General features: G+C 44.0%; 1 long non-coding RNA gene across 1 annotated transcript; it reads left to right on the top strand.

Annotated features, from left to right (window-relative positions):
• The first annotated feature begins 242 nt into the window (after nucleotides 1-242).
• On the top strand, nucleotides 243-1,864 carry LOC115161933 (uncharacterized). The gene is made up of 3 exons (XR_003869460.1): nucleotides 243-377; nucleotides 894-979; nucleotides 1,550-1,864. It is a non-coding gene; the product is annotated as an uncharacterized LOC115161933 (long non-coding RNA).
• Nucleotides 1,865-6,987: the final 5,123 nt, after the last annotated feature.

The raw sequence follows: 6,987 nt of genomic DNA on the forward strand, positions 1-6,987 counted from the left end.
TATAGGAACTCCCATGTATTTTGGTTAAAGGAACTCCCATGTATTTTGGTTAAAGGAACTCCCATGTATTTTGGTTTAATGAACTCCCATGTCTTGACAGTCCCCAAAAACGCCACAAGAATTACTTAAAAAATATGCTTACATGATTATATTATTGATATCTCACCATTTTATTTGTCAAGACAGCCATTTAAAAAGCATCTGTCGAATAAACTAGTATTTGCCTCCCTCTGGTGGTTGGCTGCATCATTACATCAGTTTATATCACATCACTTCAACGTTACGTCCCAGAGGCGGTCCTTAGAAAAACATTTATCCAGCTCGACTGCTTCATGGCACAGACGTGGCAAAGTCATCGCTGAATTTGTCTCAAGCAGGTGGGTCTAAATACATAACTTTCATAGCTCTACGATAAAGATTGCGACCTACACACTTCCCTAAACCTAAAATAAGTAAAGAACACATTTTGTGTGGATATCAAACATTTGTTTTACGTTGCTAGCAGAAACATTGCATATGATCACCACTACATTAATAAAATATTACCCTCTTGCTAGACTGACGACTAAAACCGTAGCGAAACAGTGCAAAACGTCTGTCAGCTCAACTGGTTTTAAGGAACTCCCATGTCTTTTGGTTAAAGGAACTCCCATGTCTTTTGGTTAAAGGAACTCCCATGTCTTTTGGTTAAAGGAACTCCCATGTCTTTTGGTTACAGGAACTCCCATGTCTTTTGGTTACAGGAACTCCCATGTCTTTTGGTTAAAGGAACTCCCATGTCTTTTGGTTAAAGGAACTCCCATGTATTTTGGTTAAAGGAACTCCCATGTATTTTGGTTAAAGGAACTCCCATGTCTTTTGGTTAAAGGAACTCCCATGTATTTTGGTTACAGGAACTCCCATGGTGTGGATTTTGAGCTGCAGAAGACTGTGGCTCCTCCTTTTAGTGTATCAGCAAGGCTGATACATCATCCATCAGGTTTGTGTAGAGCTCAGACACAGACAGTTGGAGACTGCCAGTAATTCTGCTGGCTTGTCTGACATTTTTATCCTGCTTCTTATAATAAAATAATAGTAATAGATGTTTTTTGGCATACATTTTACATAAGGTTGGTACTGGGAATCAAACCCATGACTCAAGCGCCATGTGCTACCAACTAAGATACAGAGGAACAGGACATACAGTTGAAGTCGGAAGTTTACATACACATTAGCCAAATACATTTAAACTCAGTTTTTCACAATTCCTGACATTTAATCCTAGTAAAAATTCCCTGTCTTAGGTCAGTTAGGATCACCACTTTATTTTAATAATGTGAAATATCAGAATAATAGCAGAGAAAATTATTTATTTCAGCTTTTATTTTTTTGCAGAATTCTGCATGCAGAGTCTCAAATTGGTGTTTGTCCCATTTGTAAATTCTTGGTTGGTGAGCGGACCCCAGACCTCACTACCATAAAGGGCAATGGGTTCTATAACTGATTACAAGTATTTTTATCCAGATCCTAATTGGTATGTCGAATTTTATCTTCCTGTCTCCCCTTCCAGAGGGCCTGAGTCTCTTGGACCGCAACTGAGGACACACTGGCCTGACAACTGGATGAGCTTGGCCCAATCCCTCCTTGTCCCCCTCTACCTGCTACCTACCTGTTGCAGCCTCCACTGGTTCGTTCTCCCCTGCACTCACCAGAAACTTGGATTCCATTACTTCCCATGACATCTTTATGAAAAGACATCTGACCATAGGGTCTTGAAGTTTTAATACTTTCTCTATGGTCATTATGGATATTGTCTTGAGACTGCTGGCCATAGGGAGGAGGTCAGAGACCTGGCAGTGTGGTGCCAGGACAACAACCTCTCCCTCAACGTGATCAAAACAAAGGAGATGATCGTGGACTACAGGAAGAGGAGGGCCAAGTACGCCCCCATTAACATCAACGGGGCTGTAGTGGAGTGGGTCTACATCACCAACAAACTAGCATGGTCCTAACACACCAAGACAGTTGTGAAGAGGGCACGACACGTTTTCCCCTTCAGTAGACTGAAAAGATTTGGCATGGGTCCTCAAATCCTCAAAAATGTCAACAGCTGCACAATCGAGAGCAACTGCTCAGCAAGGCGCTACACACGGTATGTGCATACGGCCCAGTACATCACTGGGGCCAAGCTTCAAATCAAGTCAGATTTGATTTCCTACCATCCAGGAACTCTATACCAAGCGGTGTCAGAGGAAGGCCCTAAAAATGGTCAAATACTCCAGCCATCCTATTCATAGACCTTTCTAATCCAAGATGGCGTAGCAGTTCAGACGTCCTGTCGTGTCCCGTGTATATATATATATATATATATTTACATATTTTTTCATCACTTTTTTCATCACTTATCTTTTTACATTTTTTTTTTATTCTAAATACTCAACCTCAAAGCACTCTCCTGCAACCCGCCTCATCAATTTAAAAAAAAAAAAGAAAGTATTATTTACCTCATCTGAATTCCACGACAGAAGCTAGCCAGAGGTTAGCCATTTTCACTGGCTAACGTTGAAGTTCAGCTAGCTACGGTTAGCTGTCCTCAGCTATCCATTAGCTCGAAAAGCTATCGCCAGTTTTTGTATAGCGCGACTCAGACCAGAGCATATCGGACCTATTCTCTCTCCTTTCCTCGATTTCTACCGCAGGCTCTGGACATTTACACCTGGATCTTGCAGCTAACTAGCTGCTACCTGAGTGACTATTGGCAACGTCGGTCACGGAATTTAACACACACTATTACGGAGCTTGCTAGCTAGCCAGCTGAAGAGTTCCGTCAGCCACTCGTGGGCTATTCCTGAGCTAGCCAGCTGAAGTGTCTCCTGGGCTACAACTCACCTATCCTGACCCGTTTTACTGCCGATGCGGAGCCCCATTGGGTCTTCACGACTGGATCACCGACGTTATCTGCCCGAGGGAGTTGTCCAACTGGCCCCTCCGTCGCGACGTAACCTGATCGCCCATCTGCGGCCAGCTAATCGTTAGCTGTCTTTTCGGCTGCGATCTGAATAGGTCTGTCGGACACTTTTCTTGGGCCACTATAACTAACTATTTTGCCAACTTGGACAGATCCCCCCTTCCACACGGAACCCCACTAACCCACAGACGGAAACGCACGAGGCGGCTAAAAACAGACCTCCCTCCCATCTTCCACCAGCTTGCTACCTATGGCCCGGCTAGCTGTCTGAATCTCACTGGACCCTCTGATCACTCGGCTAAGCATGCCTCTCCTTAATGTCAATATGCCTTGTCCATTGCTGTTCTGGTTAGTGTTTATTGGCTTATTTCACTGTAGAGCCTCTAGCCCTGCTCATTATACCTTATCCAACCTCTCAGTTCCTCCACCCACACATGCTATGACATCTTCTGGTTTCAATGATGTTTCTAGAGACAATATCTCTCTCATAATCACTAAATGCCTAGGTTTACCTCCTCTGTACTCACATCCCACCATACCTTTGTCTGTACATTATACCTTGAAGCTATTTTATCGCCCCCAGACACCTGCTCCTTTTTCTCTCTATTCTGGACGTCACAGACGACCAATTCTTATAGCTTTTAGCCGTACCCTCATACTTATTCTTCTCTGCTCCGCTGGGGATGTAGAGGTGAATCCAGGCCCTGCAGTGCCTGGCTCCACACCTACTCCCCAGGCGCTCTCTTTTGATGACTTCTGTAACCGTAATAGCCTTGGTTTCATGCATGTTAACATTAGAAGCCTCCTCCCTAAGTTTGTTTTATTCACTGCTTTAGCACACTCTGCCAACCCGGATGTCCTAGCTGTATCTGAATCTTGGCTTAGGAAGTCCACCAAAAACTGTGAAATCTTCATCCCTAACTACAACGTTTTCAGACAAGATAGAACGACCAAAGGGGGCGGTGTTGCAATCTACTGCAGAGATAGCTTGCAGAGTTCTGTCCTGCTATCCAGGTCTGTACCCAAACAATTTGAACTTCTACTTTTAAAAATCCACCTCTCCAAAAACAAGTCTCTCACCGTTGCCGCCTGCTATAGACCCCCCTCGGCCCCTAGCTGTGCTCTGGACACCATATGTGAACTGATTGCCCCCCATCTATCTTCAGAGCTCGTGCTACTAGGCGACCTAAACTGGGACATGCTTAACACCCCAGCCATTCTACAATCCAAGCTTGATACCCTCAATCTCACACAAATTATTAATGAACCCACCAGGTACAACCCCAAAGCCGCAAACACTGGCACCCTCATAGATATCATCCTAACCAATGTGCCCTCTAATTACACCTCTGCTGTTTTCAACCAAGATCTCAGCGATCACTGCCTCATTGCCTGCACCCGTAATGGGTCAGCGGTCAAACGACCTCCACTCATCACTGTCAAACGCTCCCTGAAACATTTCAACGAGCAAGCCTTTCTAATCGACCTGGCCCTGGTATCCTGGAAGGATATTGACCTCATCCCGTCAGTAGAGGATGCCTGGTTATTTTTTTTAAAATGCCTTCCTCTCCATCTTAAATAAGCATGCCCCTTTCAAGAAATTTAGAACCAGGAACAGATATAGCCCTTGGTTCTCCCCAGACCTGACTGCCCTTAACCAACACAAAAATATCCTGTGGCGTTCTGCATTAGCATCGAACTGCCCCCGCGATATGCAACTTTTTAGGGAAGTTAGAAACCAATACACACAGGCAGTTAGAAACGCCAAGGCTAGCTTTTTCAAACAGAAATTTGCTTCGTGCAACTCCAACTCTAAAAAGTTCTGGGACATTGTAAAGTCCATGGAGAATAAGAACACCTCCTCCCAACTGCCCACTGCACTGAGGATAGGAAACTCTGTCACCACCGATAAGCCCACTATAATTGAGAATTTCAATAAGCATTTTTCTACGGCTGGCCATGCTTTCCACCTAACTACCCCTACTGCATTCAACAGCACTACACCCCCCACAGCTACTCGCCCAAGCCTCCCCCATTTCTCCTTCTCCCAAATCCATTCAGCTGATGTTCTGAAAGAGCTGCAAAATCTGGACCCCTACAAATCAGCTGGGCTTGACAATCTGGACCCTTTCTTTCTAAAATGATCTGCCGAAATTATTGCAACCCCTATTACTAGCCTGTTCAACCTCTCTTTCGTGTCGTCTGAGATTCCCATAGATTGGAAAGCAGCTGCTGTCATCCCCCTCTTCAAAGGAGGTGACACTCTTGACCCAAATTGCTACAGACCTATATCCATCCTACCCTGCCTTTCTAAGGTCTTCGAAAGCCAAGTCAACAAACAGATTACCGACTATTTTGAATCCCACCGCACCCTCTCCGCTATGCAATCTGGTTTCAGAGCTGGTCATGGGTGCACCTCAGCCACGCTCAAGGTCCTAAACGACATCGTAACCGCCATCGATAAGAAACATTACTGTGCTGCCGTATTCATTGACCTGGCCAAAGCTTTTGACTCTGTTAATCACCACATCCTCATCGGCAGACTTAGTAGCCTTGGTTTCTCAAACGATTGCGTCGCCTGGTTCACCAACTACTTCTCTGACAGAGTTCAGTGTGTCAAATCGGAGGGCCTACTGTCTGGACCTCTGGCAGTCTCTATGGGGGTACCACAGGGTTCAATTCTTGGGCCAACTCTTTTCTCTGTATACATAAATGATGTCGCTCTTGCTGCTGGTGAATCTCTGATCCACCTCTACGCAGACGACACCATTCTGTATACTTCTGGCCCTTCTTTGAACACTGTGTTAACCTCTTATGGCTAGGGGGCAGTATTTTCACGGCTGGATAAAAAACGTACCCGATTTAATCTGATTATTAGTCCTGCCCAGAAACTGGAATATGCATATAATTAATAGCTTTGGAGAGAAAACACTCCAAAGTTTCTGAAACTGTTTGAATGGTGTCTGTGTATAACAGAACTCCTATGGCAGGCAAAAACCTGAGATGCTTCTGTTCAGGAAGTACCCTGTCTGAACATTTCTTGCCCTTCTTTATTATCTCTATCGTTTACAAAGGATCTCTGCTCTTACGTGACAATTCGCACGTCTCCAATGAGGTCTCATAGCCCGGGAAAAACAGGAATGACGTAATTCAAAGCCCTGGCTGAAACAAAGGAGAGCAAAAGCTAAGTGGTCACTCAATGGACTAAGCCTTAGGCGCGTGACACGCCCCGCCCCCGGCTTTCGGTTTTTTCCTCAGTTTACAGACAGGCAGATTCCCGGTCGGAATATTATCGCTTCTCTACGAGATAAATTGCATAAAAATTGGTTTTAAACAGCGGTTGACATGCTTCGAAGTACGGTAATGGAATATTTAGAAATTTTTTGTCATATTTTGCGTCATGCTCGTGGCCGAGATTTAGCGTTGGGATAGTGTCTAGAACTCACGAACAAAACGTCTTGATGGAACATAACGATGGATTATTTGGGACCAAACCTACATTTGTTATTGAAGTAGAAGTCCTGGCAGTGTATTCTGACGAAGAACAAGCAAGGTAAGAACATTTTTCTTATAGGAAATGTGATTTTGGTGAAGGCTAAACTTGCAGGGTGTCTAAATAGCTAGCCCTGTAATGCCGGGCTATGTACTTAGATTATTGCAAAATGTGCTTCATCCGAAAAGCTATTTTAAAATCGGACATATCGAGTGCATAGAGGAGTTCTGTATCTATAATTCTTAAAATAATTGTTATGCTTTTTGTGAACGTTTATCGTGAGTAATTTAGTAAAATCACCGGAAGTGTTCGGTGGGAATGCTAGTTCTGAACGTCACATGCTAATGTAAAAAGCTGGTTTTTGATATAAATATGAACTTGATTGAACAGACATGCATGTATTGTATAACATAATGTCCTAGGTGTGTCATCTGATGAAGATCATCAAAGGTTTGTGCTGCATTTAGCTATGGTTTGGGTTTATGTGACATGATATGCTAGCTTGAAAAATGGGTGTCTGAATATTTCTGGCTGGGTACTCTGCTGA

This window comes from Salmo trutta, chromosome 25 (assembly GCF_901001165.1).
Source record: "Salmo trutta chromosome 25, fSalTru1.1, whole genome shotgun sequence".
Lineage (NCBI taxonomy): Eukaryota > Metazoa > Chordata > Actinopteri > Salmoniformes > Salmonidae > Salmo > Salmo trutta.